Source organism: Phyllobates terribilis, unplaced genomic scaffold, assembly GCF_046119375.1.
Source record: "Phyllobates terribilis strain yellow unplaced genomic scaffold, ASM4611937v1 Scaffold_1__5_contigs__length_1240528914, whole genome shotgun sequence".
NCBI lineage: Eukaryota > Metazoa > Chordata > Amphibia > Anura > Dendrobatidae > Phyllobates > Phyllobates terribilis.
The window spans coordinates 1040354136-1040370011 of NW_027362761.1; positions in this window are offsets into that span (position 1 = coordinate 1040354136).

Genomic DNA, 15876 nt, shown 5'->3' on the forward strand with positions numbered 1-15876 from the left:
GAAAACCTCTCTTGCGTCCTCACCATAAAATTCAGAGTCTGAAGTATACAAAAGAACATCTTAACAAGCCTGATGCATTTTGGAAACAAGTCCTGTGGACTGATGAGGTTAAAATAGAATTCTTTGGTCACAATGATCAAAGGTATATGTGGAGAAAAGGGGACACAGAATTTCAGGAAAAGAACATCTCTCCAAGCATTAAGCATGGGGGTGGATCAATTATGCTTTGGGGTTGTGTTGCAGCCAATTATACAGAGGACATTTAACGGGTAGAGGAAAGAAAGGATTCAATGAAATTTCAACAAATTCTAGATGCAAACATAACACTGTCTGTAAAAAAAAGATGACGTTGTAAAGAAGATGGCTTCTACAAACGGATAATGATGTTAAACACACGTCAAAATCCACAATAGACGACCTAGGCACAAGCTGAAAATTTTACAATGGCCCTCACAGTCCTCTGATCTGAACATCATTGAAAATCTGTGGCTAGACCTCAAAGTGCATGCAAGACGACCCAGGAATCTCACAGAACTGGAAGAATTTTCCAAGGAAGAATGGATGAAAATATAATCCCTCAAACAAGAATTGAAAGACTTGACCGGCTACAAAAAGTGTTTACAAGCTATGATACTTTGAAAAGGCGGTGCTGCTAGGTACTAATCATGTAGGGTGCCCAAACTTTTTCATTGGCCCTTTTTCCTTTTTGTAATTATTAAAATGGAAAATAATTACAATATATATATATTTTTTGCCTAAAATACAAAGGAAATGTGTCATCTTTAAATTTAGGCCTTTTAGAGAAAATTTCATCTTCTACTTGCTTAACTGTTCGCAATAACAGTAATTTTGACTAGGGGTGCCCAAACTTTTGCATGCCACTGTATATACAGTACAGACCAAAAGTTTGGACACACCTTCTCATTTAAAGACTTTTCTATATTTTCATGACTATGAAAATTGTACATTCACACTGAAGACATTCAAACTATGAATTAACACATGTGGAATTATATAGTTAACAAAAAAGTGTGAAACAACTGAAAATATGTTTTATATTCTAGGTTCTTCAAAGTAGCCACCTTTTGCTTTGTTGACTGCTTTGCACACTCTTGGCATTCTCTTGATGAGCTTCAAGAGGTAGTTACCGGAAATGGTCTTCCAACAATCTTGAAGGAGTTCCCAGAGATGCTTGGCCCCTTTGCCTTCACTCTGCGGTCCAGCTCACCCCAAACCATCTCGATTGGGTTCAGGTCTGGTGACTGTGGAGGCCAGGTCATCTGGCGTAGCACCCCATCACTCTCCTTCTTGGTCAAATAGCCCTTACACAGCCTGGAGGTGTGTTTGGGGTCATTGTCCTGTTGAAAAATATATGATGGTCCAACTAAACGCAAACTGGATGAAATAGCATGCCGCTGCAAGATGCTGTGGTAGCCATGCTGGTTCAGTATGTCTTCAATTTTGAATAAATCCCCAACAGTGTCACCAGCAAAGCACCCCCACACCATCACACCTCCTCCTCCATGCTTCACGGTGGGAACCAGGCATGTAGAGTCCATCCGTTCACCTTTTCTACATCGCACAAAGACACGGTGGTTGGAACCAAAGATCTCAAATTTGGACTCATTTTACCAAAGCACAGATTTCCACTGGTCTAATGTCCATTCCTTGTGTTCTTTAGCCCAAACAAGTCTCTTCTGCTTGTTGCCTGTCCTTAGCAGTGGTTTCCTAGCAGCTATTTTACCATGAAGGCCTGCTGCATAAAGTCTCCTTTTAACAGTTGTTGTAGAGATGTGTCTGCTGCTAGAACTCTGTGTGGCATTGACCTGGTCTCTAATATGAGCTGCTGTTAACCTGCGATTTCTGAGGCTGGTGACTCGGATAAACTTATCCTCAGAAGCAGAGGTGACTCTTGGTCTTCCTTTCCTGGGGCGGTCCTCATGTGAGCCAGTTTCTTTGTAGCCCTTGATGGTTTTTGCAACTGCATTTGGGGACACTTTCAAAGTTTTCCCAATTTTTCGCACTGACTGACCTCATTTCTTAAAGTAATGATGGCCACTCATTTTTCTTTGCTTAGAATTTGTATTATGGCAAGAAAAAAGCAGCTAACAGTCTATTCAGTAGGACTATCAGCTGTGTATCCACCTGACTTCTGCACAGCACAACTGATGCTCCCAACCCCATTTATAAGGCAAGAAATCCCACTTATTAAACCTGACAGGGCATACCTGTGAAGTGAAAACCATTTCCGGTGACTACCTCTTGAAGCTCATCAAGAGAATGCCAAGAGTGTGCAAAGCAGTCATCAAAGCAAAAGGTGGCTACTTTGAAGAACCTAGAATAGAAGATATATTTTCAGTTGTTTCACACTTTTTTGTTAAGTATATAATTCCACATGTGTTAATTCATAGTTTTGATGCCTTCAGTGTGAATGTACAATTTTCATAGTCATGAAAATACAGAAAAATCTTTAAATGAGATGTGTCCAAACTTTTGGTCTGTACTGTATATATGTTGTGGAATACCTATACTAACAGGACGTTCAATGGACCCTCTTGTGCTGTATGAAGCACTGCAGTTTGCCACATACCTGCCTGTCTAACTCCTGCTATCACTACTGAATATATGCAGCTGGATTAGTCCTCCGAAGGACTGTTAGCTCAGTTATATATATATATATATATATATATATATATATCCATGTTGTGGAATACCTATGCTAACTATAAACAAGCAAACCTTTCCCTACTCTGCCTAATTCCGGTGTAGACTATGAGGAGCATAGCAGCGCCAGGTCTTATATAGACCTCATGATGCTGTGCGGCCAGCCAATCACTGTAATGCCCACAACCAACATGGCTACGACATTACAGTGCATGGCAGGCAATCGCTGCATGTTCATTGGCTCTCTAAAGAGCGCCAAACATGCAGGGAGGGGACCCGGGTTCCTGCCCGAGCAATCCGGAAATACTCGCCGAGCCTGTCGAGCACAGTGATGTTCGGGCGAGTAATGAGCAGTGGCGAGCACGTTGACTCATCACTAGTAATTAGCTTTAGGTGCATAGGGGTGGGACTGTGGGCAGAGTATTCGGTTCCTGCTCCGGCCCCTTCGCCTGCCAGGTCACTGCTTTGTGAGTAACAAATAAAATTGGACTCTAACGCTATAACATGCAAACATGAAATTTTGTGAAATTGAAATTGCATTACTGCTTTAGAAAATAGAAAAAAAACAAAGATACTTAGCACATAAATTGGCCAATTTATGTGTGTCCAGCAGCCAATGATAAGGCGATCCTCTTTGCTGGGAACATGACTTAATGTGATTCCTCTCTTGGGCTGATAGCCTATATTTACATGGGTTGGTAGAATCATGCTGTGATTAAAACCACCATAGGCTGATAGGTGAAGTGCTCAGTCTAAGAGCCTATGTATATAAATATCAAAGACTGACTGTCACTTCCAAACAGAGACCAGGTGTGAACAGGTGTATACTAAGAGTAGCCACCTCCATATATAACATATAAATCTGCACTCTGTAATGCTATAACATGTAAACATTAAATATATGAAATTGGAATTGCATTACTGCTCTAGAAAACAGGAAAAACCATCTGTAGGCTATCAGCCCTGGAGAGAAATCGATGAATCACATTAGGTTAGGTTTGCAGCAAAGAGGATTGCTTTGTCATTGGTTGCTAGGTATATGTGACACCTTGAAGCACAGAGGGCACCCAGTACACTGGGCATGGGTCGGATTCTTCTTTACTGTCACATGGGGTTGTGCGTGGCCGTGCCCGGTGCCTGGCGCTCAGTAAAATAAATAGTGGACACACGGCTATGGGTGTGTGGGGAATTAACGCTGCGTTTTACTGTTCCCTCTTCTTTGTGTGGTGGCAATGGTAGAGTTTCCCGTGATGTTGTTGCAGGGGGTAGCAGGAGAGTCAGGAGGCAGATGTGCTTTTAAAACAGATGACACTTTTACTGTAAATGTTCAGCCTTAGAAAGGATTACAGCTAGAAAGATCAATTACAGCCATAAGATGGTACAACATAAAATGTGCAGATGACAAAGTTCCTCAGACGGGCGTTTAGTGACAGATGCAGGAAACGGCATATATGAGGCATGATAAAAAGCAAGTGTGAACAGAGCCCATCCTGTTATCCAAGCTGACACGATAGAGTCCTCTTCTATCCTACTGGGGTGGCTTTCCCCAGCAGACCCCCATATCCCTGTTTCCTCTGACCTTCATTATATTGCAGGACTCCTGTTACCCATCTTCATCATGGGGGACTACCCTTCAGGTCTGTACTCCTCCTGTCTCCATGGCGTAGTATTCTGGTAGGCTAAGGGTGCTGTGCCGACTAGGGCATTCCATCTGCCTCAAGGGTGCTAGTCCTCAGGCTATCCTACAGGTTTATTCGGGTCAGTCCATCCCTATTCAGCCCACTGGGAAAGGATAAATGAATCCTCTTACATGTTTTCCAGTCCTTAGATCTTTTAGGGACCCCTTCCCCCTTACTACAGGTCTTCGTTTGAGTTCAGTGCAGGAGTTTCGGTGGGGCTATTTATAAGGAATAGGTCATCCACCCCAGCGTAGGGTATAGCTGAATCTCAGTGCAGGGACAGCTTTTCCCTCCTATTCCTTAGTTCTAAGTTGCAGAACATAACAGTATGTCCAGTCACGTTAAAAAAAAAAAAAAAAAGAAAAAAAGTTTTTTTTTGTTTTTTCTTCTTCTCCTCTCCTCTTCCTGGATTTTCTTCAGTATAGTTACCATCCAGGAGCTTGCTCAGCGCTTGCAAGAGTTGACGCTGGAGGTTGCCGATCTTCAGCAGTACGTGAGTAAATACCCTGCAGAATGCTATGAAGAACCTAAGGTAGGATTACCTGAGTGTTTCTTGGGGAAACGACAGGATTTCTTTTCATTTAAAAATGCTTGTTTGTTGTATTTTCGGCTCAGACCTAGATCTTCTGGTAGTGAACTACAGCGTGTAGGAATTATTATGTCTCTATTGTGTAAGGAACCTCAAATCTGGGCGTTTTCCTTGTCTCCTGATGATCATTGTCTGAGGTCTGTGGAGGCATTTTTTGATGTCATGGGTTTGCTATATGATGATCCTGATCGGGTTACATCAGCTGAGGCAGAGCTCAGACGTCTCAAACAGGGTTCTCTTGATGCTGAGAGTTATTGCACCCTGTTCAGACGATGGTCTGCAGAGGTCAGGTGGAACGACCCTGCACTCAAGTTTCAGTTTCTGGCAGGCTTGAGTGAAAGGGTTAAAGATTTGCTCATTGCATTCCCTGCACCTGATACTCTGCAAATTGCCATGCAGTTAGCTATCTGTGTAGATAGAAGGTTAAGAGCTAGACAGAATGAGGAGAAGGTTACTGTATTGCTGGATTCTGTTTCTCACGATATTCCTGCCGACACTGGGGAACCTATGCAGGTCTGGGCAGTGTCATTGCGTTCCAAGGAGAGGGACAGGAGGTTTTCTGAGGGACTTTGCTTGTATTGCGGTAAGGCTGATCATTTTTTAAAGCAATGTGAGATTCGCTTAAGGAAAGAAAAAAAAATGGTCAGTAGAAATAACACTCCCGTTCGCATTGCGTTTTTACGTTCTGCTGGGGTGCTTTTTCTTGGTAATACCACCTGTCATGGTCGTTTGATTGAGTTTCAGGTTATGGTGATTGTGGTTCTGCATTTAATTTGATAGATCAACAATTTCTTGAAAAGTATAAGTTTGATTCTGAACCTTTGTCGTCTCCTTTTCCTGTGGTGGCGATTGATAATACTCCCCTGGAGCGTGGGAGCATTCTTAGAAAGGTCACTGGGTGTCCGCTTACTATGAATATGGAATATCAGGAGCAGATTGACTTATTTGTACTTGCTAAGTTGCCTTCCCCGGTCGTCCTAGGGTTGCCCTGGTTAAAAGTACATTATCCTTTGCTGGACTGGTCTTCTGGTTCCATAAGATCCTGGGGTCAGGGGTGTTATGGTAAATGTTGTAATGTTCACATTGCGACTGTTGTGAAGGGGGAGTTACCTGAACCCATTCAGGATTTTTGGATGTTTTTTTCGGAGGTGGAGTCGAAAGCTTTACCACCTCATAAAGATTACGATTGCGCTATTGACTTCGTCCCTGATGCTAAACTCCCAAAGAATCGGTTGTTTAATCTGACAATTCCCGAGAGGGAGGCTTTGAAGGAGTACTTTCAGACTAGTTTAGCAGCAGGTCACGTAAGACCCTCTAAGTCTCCTATGGCGGTTGTGTTCTTTTTTGTTAAAAAGAAGGATGGGGTCTTAGGCCATGTCTGGATTTTCGGGAGATTAATAAGATCACTGTGTGCAATCCTTACCCGTTACCACTTATTTCCGATTTGTTTAACCAATTGACTGGAGCTAAATGGTTTTCTAAGATTGACCTTCGTGGAGCATATAATTTGCTGTGGGTGAAGGACGGAGATGAATGGAAGACAGCTTTTAACACCCCGGAAGGTCATTTTGAGTGTGTGGTGACGCCTTTTGGGCTTACTAATGCTCCTGCATTTTTTCATAATTTCATCAATGACATTCTAAGACCCTTGATCGGTAGGAGTGTTATGGTTTATCTGGATGACATTTTGATTTATTCATCGGATCTTGAGTCTCATTGGCAGAGAGTCCGCGAAGTTCTTCAGATTCTGAGAGATAAACACTCTTTGCTAAATTGGAGAAGTGTCAGTTTGCTGTCCAAAAAATTAGTTTTTTGGGTTACTTTGTCTCTTGTGATGGTTTTGAGATGGACCCGGTAAAAGTTCAGGCTGTACTGGAGTAGCCGAGGCCTGAGGGTTTGAAGTCCGTACAGAGGTTTTTGGGATTTGCCAATTATTACAGTAAATTCATAAAGAATTTCTCTGTCATCGCTAAACCCATTACTGATCTCACCAAGAAGGGTGCTAAGACAGTCCAATGGTCCACTGAGGCTATTGAAGCTTTTGAGTATCTCAAGGAGAGGTTCAGCTCTGCTCCTGTTCTTATCCTGACGGATGAGACCAAGCCATTTTTTGTTGAGGTGGTTGCCTCATCTATAGGCGTAGGGGCAGTTATGTCCCAGGAGGGTGAGGATAGGGTGCATCCCTGTGCTTTCTTTTCAAAAAAAATTTCTGAGATAGAGCTCAACTATGATGTTGGGAATCGTGAGTTGTTGGCTATTAAACTCGCGTTCAAGCATTGGCAACATTTTTTGGAGGGGGCTCGACATCCTATACAGGTTTTCACTGATCATAAGAATTTGATTTATCTGGATGCAGCTAAACGTTTGAATGCCAGTCAGGCTAGGTGGGCACAGTTTTTTGCCCGGTTCAATTTTTCAGTATCCTTTGTCCCGGGGACAAGGAATGTTAAAGCTGACGCTTAGCCTCGTAGTTTCTCTCCAGCAGTGAATGCTGAGAGGGAGGAGTGTATTTTGCAGCTAGGGGTGGTGGTGGCCGCATTGGATTCTGAGTTGGAGAATAGCATTCTAGGAGCTCAGAATGCGGTAACAACTAACACTCCGTGTGGTAAATTGTTTGTGCCTGGAGTCTTGAGGAGAGCGTTGTTTGTTGAATATCATGAGTCTCGGTTGGCGGGTCACCCAGGGATTTCGGAAACTAGGAAGTCTATCGGTCGGAGTTTCTGGTGGTCAGGGTGGCAAAGGGAAGTCATCAAGTGGGTGCATCAGTGTTCTGTGTGCGCTAGGTCGAAGGCCTCTCACGCTCCGCCTGCGGGGTTGCTATGCCCCTTGGTAGTTCCTAGTTCGCCATGGACGCACCTTGCCATGGATTTTATCACCGATCTGCCTTTATCGGAGGGTTTTTCTGTCATCTGGGTTGTTGTGGACCGGTTTAGTAAAATGTGTCATCTGGTTCCGTTCAACAAGTTACCTTGCGCCAAGACTCTTGCTAAGGCTTTTGTGAGGGAGATGGTTAGGCTCCATGGTGTTCCCACGGACTTTGTTTCCGATAGAGGACCACAGTTTGTGGCTCACTTTTGGCGTGCTTTTTGTGACAGATTGAAAATTCATTTGTCATTTTCGTCGGGGTATCATCCAGAGTCCAATGGACAGACTGAAAGGAAGAACCAGGATGTCGAGCAGTTTTTGAGATGTTTTGTGGCAGACAATCAGGAAATGTGGTCAGAATTTCTACCACTTGTGGAGTTTGCCCTTAACAATCATACTTCTTCCTCGGCTGGTTGTTCTCCTTTTTTTGTTGTACTGGCATGTGTCCATCTTTTGGTCCATTTTCCAAAGTTGGGTGTAACATCCCTGGCGGCGTGCTGGCATGGCTTACAATCTCCCACCATGCAAGACCGCCAACTTACCTATCAGTCCAGGGTGCACACTTTGCTCCAGTACTGGCTGTGTGCATGTCTCTTGTCTGATTGCTTAGGGCGGCGGTGCTGTTACTGCCTGATTCTTAAAATTACAGTGTGCACAGTCCTAAAGCCTCCCCAGCCTATTGCTGTGAGTCACTGGATACTTAAACCCCCTCCACCAAGTAGGAGGTGCCTGAGCAACACTTTCTTTCAGTGTGTTCTGTGCAACTGAGTTGCCAGGTCCTGTCCTGCATCTTGTCTGTTTCTGCCTCCCTGGGGGCTGTATACCCTGGCCTGTTACCTGTATATGTGACTTCTAGTCTGTTCTGCCACCCTGGGGGCTGTATACCCAGGCCCATTACCTGCATCTGTGACTTCTAGTCTGTTTCCGCTACCCTGGGGGCTGAGTTCCCAGGCTCGTTTCTGTATCTTGTTCCTGGTTCAGTTCCTGTCTGAACTGTGTCCTAGCCCGTTACCTGTTTGTCTCTATGTCCGAACTTTCCCTTTTCCTGCAGTGTCTGAACCGGCACCTAACTCCAACTCGTTGTCTCTGTACTACTGTTTGTGAGTTTTGTGTCCACTCGCTACTTCATTGCAAGTACCTTGTGTGCATCTGATTCTGCTTGTCCCATTTCCCTGCCTCCCTATCTACCTCCTGTGTTCTTGCTATCTTCCTGTGTTTCCTAGTCTGTTCCATGTGAACAGAGCCCTGTCCTGTCTGCCTGCACCTTCTGCTCTGCGGTTTTGCTCTGCTCTGTTCTTCCTTGCTTGTCCACCGCACCTGCGGTTTCGCCCTGCTCTGCTTGTCCACCGCACCTGCGGTTTCGCCTTGCTCTCCTTGTCCACCGCACCTGCGGTTTTGCTCTGCTCTGCTTGTCCACTGCACCTGCGGTTTCGCTCTGCTCTGCTTGTCCACCGCACCTGCGGTTTCGCTTTGCTCTGCTTGTCCACCGCACCTGTGGTTTCGCTCTGCTTATCCACCGCACCTGCGGTTTCGCTCTGCTTATCCACCGCACCTGCGGTTTCGCTCTGCTCTGCTTGTCCACCGCACCTGCGGTTTCGTTCTGCTCTGCTTGTCCACCGCACCTGCGGTTTCGCTCTGCTTTGCTTATCCTCCGCACCTGCATTTTTGCTCTGCTCTGCTTGTCCACCGCACCTGCGGTTTCGATCTGCTCTGCTTGTCCTCCACGCCTGCGGTTCTGCTCTGCTTGTCCACCGCACTTGCGGCTCTGTTCCTGTATCCCAGTCTGTACTGGTCCCTATCCAGCCTGCGTTCCTACCTGCCAGTACCCGCCTGTCTGCATACTAGCCGTGCCTGCCAGTACCCACCTCTCTGCATACCAGCCATGCCTGCCAGTACCCGCCTGTCTGCATACCAGCCGTACCTGCCAGTACCCGCCTGTCTGCATACCAGCCGTGCCTGCCAGTACCCACCTGTCTGCATACCAGCTGTGCCTGCCCGTTCCTGCATTCCCCGTTGAGCCCCACGGCCCTTCGCTCTCTGAGACATTTGAATCCTTGTCTGGCGAATACGTGCAGCAAGGAAAAAATTTTTCTCAAGCTGAGGTCCAGGCGATTTACGCACCTGCCCAAATGGAGCTATCAGCACTCGTTCCTGCGGATCCACCACGATACTATGGGGATCCAAAACAAAGCCGTGCGTTTGTGGAGCAATGCATGCTGCATTTCAAATTCTATGCTCACTATTTTCCCACTGATCGGGTTAAAGTAGCATTTCTGATGTCCTACCTAGCGGGTGATGCCTTGAATTGGATCACCCTCCTATGGGAAGCATGGGATCCTATCGTCTCTGACCTGCAGGCCTTCCTCATGGCCTTTCTAATGGTCTTTGATGACCCTAACCCTGAAGCTTCTGCTAAAGCTTCCCTTCCCAATATCCTGAAGCAGTCCCGATGGGTGATGCGTGTAGGTAGCCCACCAGTTCCCCAGCCTGTAGAGGCTGCTGCCCACACAGAATCCACACAGGATGACAATGCTCTGCAGAATACTTCTCTTCCCAACCTCAAGAGGCAGTCCAGACGTGCAAGGCGTAGAGGTAAACCGTCACTCCAGGTTCTGTCCTCCCAAAGACCTCCTGTTCCCCAGCCTGTAGAGGCAGCTATCCGCACAGAATCCATGAAGGTTGACCATGTTCGTCAGGCAAAGCAGAGCCCAGAACTCAGTCCCAAAATCGGATTGCGGTCCCGCTGCGGTTGTTTGGGACACCCTGATGGTCTTTGTCCTGTGAAGGTTGGAGAATCCCAAGACATTAGGCCTATAGGAGAGGCTGCCCTTTGCGTTAGTGTTTCCTCTCCACTGATGACCATGACTGTCTCCGTGGCAAGTGAAGGCCTCGGATTAACCGTAAGTTTCGGGCTTAAAGCCTTGAAGAGTCAGTGTCTGATTCCCGTCCGACAACTCCAGAATCCGGTTTGGGCATTGTCAGCAGAAGGACGAGCCATACTCAGAAACAGTCAAAATATGTCTGTACAATTTAAGCTCCAGATTGGAGCATTACACATGAAGAAGTTCACATTCCAGGTGCTGTCTGGTTTACCCACAGGTCGTCCAGAGCCAAGAGATCTAGTGCCCGCTGTGGTCTGGAGATCCTGCATGGTGCTTCCTGGGGGACTGCTGAGGTACAAGGGGTGTCCAGTCCCCATATCTTTAGGACAGTTAGCAATGTCTTCTTCTTCTTCACCATGTCTTCTTCTTCTTCACCAGATCTGCTAGTCGCTGACTCGCTGTGCGCTGAAGTCTCCGAAGGAAGGGAAACGGAGGCAATGTTCCCACACAGTCTCGATGATTGTACCAATGATCTGGCCTCAGGTACCGCCCCGCCTCGCAGACGTGTCATCTCAGAAACCAGACTGAAGTTGGTCCCAAAGCAAGGTTCCTCCATCTCTAATAAATCTGGCAATAAGTCCATCAAGGCGGTGGCTACCTCCAAGTCTCTGCACCCCTCCAACCAGGCGGAGGACCTCCAGTTGTCTCCTGAATCCTCCGGGGTGCTACCTGATAACAAATGGAGAGAGACTTTCCTACACGCTTTACCTGGTACTTCGCCCACTTCATCCAGTAAGCTTGGCAAAGTGTACGTCAAGGCGGTGGTTACCCCCGAGTCTCTGCACCCCTCCAACCCGGTGGAGGATCTCCAGTTGTCCCGTGAATCCTTTGGGGTGCTACCTGATATTAACAAATGGAGAGAGACTTTCCTGTGTCCTGTTCCTGGTACTTCACCCACTTCATCTGTTGCTGAGGATGGCTCGATGGGAGGAAGCATCCTAGTCACCAAGATGATGAGACCAGCTTCGTTCCCTCTAGTGGACAGAAGAAGTAATCTTCTTGAAGAGAAGGATCGGCCTCTAAACTCTCTATAGAAAATCCTTGTAGGCTTGAAGAAGAGGGGGCATAAAGGGGGGGTACTGTAACATCCCTGGTGGCGTGCTGGCATGGCTTACAATCTCCCACCATGCAAGACCGCCAACTTACCTTTCAGTCCAGGCTGCACACTTTGCTCCAGTACTTGCTGTGTACATGTCTCTTGTCTGATTGCTTAGGGCGGCGGCGCTGTTACTGCTTGATTCTTAAAGTTACAGAGTGCACAGTCCTAATGCCTCCCCAGCCTATTGCTGTGAGTCACTGGATTCTTAAACCCCCTCCACCCAGTAGGAGGTGCCTGAGCAACACTTTCTTTCAGTGTGTTCTGTGCAACTGAGTTGCCAGGTCCTGTCCTGCATCTTGTCTGTTTCCGCCTCCCTGGGGGCTGTATACCCAGGCCTGTTACCTGTATCTGTGACTTCTAGTCTGTTTCCGCCACCCTGGGGGCTGAGTTCCCAGGCTCGTTTCTGTATCTTGTTCCTGGTTCAGTTCCTGTCTGAACTGTGTCCTAGCCTGTTACCTGTTTGTCTCTATGTGCGAACCTTCCCTTTTCCTGCAGTGCCTGAACCTGCACCTAACTCCAACTCGTTGTCTCTGTACTTCTGTTTGTGAGTTTTGTGTCCACTCGCTACTTCATTGCAAGTACCTTGTGTGTATCTGGTTCTGCTTGTCCCGTTTCCCAGCCTCCGTATCTACCTCCTGTGTTCTAGCTATCTTCCTGTGTTTCCCAGTCTGTTCCATGTGAACAGAGCCCTGTCCTGTCTGCCTGCACTTTCTGCTCTGCGGTTTCGCTCTGCTCTGTTCTACCTTGCTTGTCCACTGCACCTGCGGTTTCGCCCTGCTCTGCTTGTCCACCGCACCTGCGGTTTCGCCTTGCTCTCCTTGTCCACCGCACCTGCGGTTTCGCTTTGCTCTGCTTGTCCACCGCACCTGCGGTTTCGCTCTGCTCTGCTTGTCCACTGAACCTGCAGTTTCGCTCTGCTCTGCTTGTCCACCGCACCTGCGGTTTTGTTCTTCTCTGCTTGTCCACCGCACATGCGGTTTCGCTCTGCCCTGCTTGTCCTCCGCACCTGCGGAATGCCCGGTTCTTCTTCTTGAACCATGGCAGGAAGTGCTGTTTGAGAAACTCAACATACATTATGGAGTTCATGTTTTCCCCTTCAGGGATCCTAAAAGGGCCGACAATCTCTTTCACCATGATTCCAGCCCAAAACATTACTCCACCTCCTCCTTGTTGGCGCCGTAGCCGTGTTTGCATGGGGTGTCCATCAACCAGCCATCCTCCACTCCATCCATCTGGACCATCAGGATCATTTCATGCATGATAATGCCCCGTCTCATGCTGCACATAACACATCTGCATCTCTGGCTGCTGTGGGCATAAAAGGGGACAAACTTATGGTGTGGCCCCCATGCTCCCCTGACCTCAACCCCATTGAGAACCTCTGGAGCATCATCAAAAAGAGTGTCTATGATGGCGGGAGGCAGTTCACATCTAAGCAACAGCTCTGGGAGGGTATTCTGTCCTCATGCAAAACAATTGAAGCCGAAACCATCCAAAACCTGACAAATTCAATGAATGAGAGAGTTCAGAAGTTCCTTTCGAACAAGGGGTCCTATGTGCAAATGTTACATCACCTAGAATAAAGTTTTGAGTTGAAAACTGTTTGATTTCAGTTTGTAATAACCTGCTAATGCTTATAATTTCAAAAATGACCATTTTTTTGTTCTTTATTAAAATTAAAAAAGTTGAAAACTCTGCTGTGCATAATAATTTGGAACATGCATTTTGAGTGCAGTTTGAGTGTTTTATTTTTTTTAAAATATACTGTTATCATAGGTAGTTTGTACAAAAACCTTTCAATTGTACTCTAATAGTTATTTGACTGGAAAATTACAATGACTGTAATTCATATAGGTAATTTGGGAAAATCTGAGAAAATATTATTTGCATAATAATTTGGAACACAGTGTAAATATTATTGGACCGCTCACTTACGAAGAATTCCTTCTTGGGCCTCACTCTGGGCATATAACAAATGGACAGAGATAAATTATGGCTAGCACCTATTCATCCGAACTCATTACTATGGTCGTCCCAGCCCATCAAATTAACAGGTCCAATTTTAGTCCCCTATCCAGTTTACAAGAGATATTTGGATGGCATGCAAGAAACACTTTGATCTGTTCTCTCCAAACTCACCAATGGTCTCTTTCATTTTTCAACCTTTACTACCCAATAGTTCAAATCCAGCAATGGTTCACCCTTGGGTCCTGTCCTGCATCTTGTCTGTTTCTGCCTCCCTGGGGGCTGTATACCCTGGCCTGTTACCTGTATATGTGACTTCTAGTCTGTTCTGCCACCCTGGGGGCTGTATACCCAGGCCCATTACCTGCATCTGTGACTTCTAGTCTGTTTCCGCTACCCTGGGAGCTGAGTTCCCAGGCTCGTTTCTGTATCTTGTTCCTGGTTCAGTTCCTGTCTGAACTGTGTCCTAGCCCGTTACCTGTTTGTCTCTATGTCCGAACCTTCCCTTTTCCTGCAGTGTCTGAACCGGCACCTAACTCCAACTCGTTGTCTCTGTACTACTGTTTGTGAGTTTTGTGTCCACTCGCTACTTCATTGCAAGTACCTTGTGTGCATCTGATTCTGCTTGTCCCATTTCCCTGCCTCCCTATCTACCTCCTGTGTTCTTGCTATCTTCCTGTGTTTCCTAGTCTGTTCCATGTGAACAGAGCCCTGTCCTGTCTGCCTGCACCTTCTGCTCTGCGGTCTTGCTCTGCTCTGTTCTTCCTTGCTTGTCCACCGCACCTGCGGTTTCGCCCTGCTCTGCTTGTCCACCGCAACTGCGGTTTCGCCTTGCTCTCCTTGTCCACCGCACCTGCAGTTTTGCTCTGCTCTGCTTGTCCACTGCACCTGCGGTTTCGCTCTGCTCTGCTTGTCCACCGCACCTGCGGTTTCGCTTTGCTCTGCTTGTCCACCGCACCTGCGGTTTCGCTCTGCTTATCCACCGCACCTGCGGTTTCGCTCTGCTCTGCTTGTCCACCGCACCTGCGGTTTCGCTTTGCTCTGCTTGTCCACCGCACCTGCGGTTTCGCTCTGCTTATCCACCGCACCTGCGGTTTCGCTCTGCTCTGCTTGTCCACCGCACCTGCGGTTTCGTTCTGCTCTGCTTGTCCACCGCACCTGCGGTTTCGCTCTGCTTTGCTTATCCTCCGCACCTGCATTTTTGCTCTGCTCTGCTTGTCCACCGCACCTGCGGTTTCGATCTGCTCTGCTTGTCCTCCACGCCTGCGGTTCTGCTCTGCTTGTCCACCGCACTTGCGGCTCTGTTCCTGTATCCCAGTCTGTACTGGTCCCTATCCAGCCTGCGTTCCTACCTGCCAGTACCCGCCTGTCTGCATACTAGCCGTGCCTGCCAGTACCCACCTCTCTGCATACCAGCCATGCCTGCCAGTACCCGCCTGTCTGCATACCAGCCGTACCTGCCAGTACCCGCCTGTCTGCATACCAGCCGTGCCTGCCAGTACCCACCTGTCTGCATACCAGCTGTGCCTGCCCGTTCCTGCATTCCCCGTTGAGCCCCACGGCCCTTCGCTCTCTGAGACATTTGAATCCTTGTCTGGCGAATACGTGCAGCAAGGAAAAAATTTTTCTCAAGCTGAGGTCCAGGCGATTTACGCACCTGCCCAAATGGAGCTATCAGCACTCGTTCCTGCGGATCCACCACGATACTATGGGGATCCAAAACAAAGCCGTGCGTTTGTGGAGCAATGCATGCTGCATTTCAAATTCTATGCTCACTATTTTCCCACTGATCGGGTTAAAGTAGCATTTCTGATGTCCTACCTAGCGGGTGATGCCTTGAATTGGATCACCCTCCTATGGGAAGCATGGGATCCTATCGTCTCTGACCTGCAGGCCTTCCTCATGGCCTTTCTAATGGTCTTTGATGACCCTAACCCTGAAGCTTCTGCTAAAGCTTCCCTTCCCAATATCCTGAAGCAGTCCCGATGGGTGATGCGTGTAGGTAGCCCACCAGTTCCCCAGCCTGTAGAGGCTGCTGCCCACACAGAATCCACACAGGATGACAATGCTCTGCAGAATACTTCTCTTCCCAACCTCAAGAGGCAGTCCAGACGTGCAAGGCGTAGAGGTAAA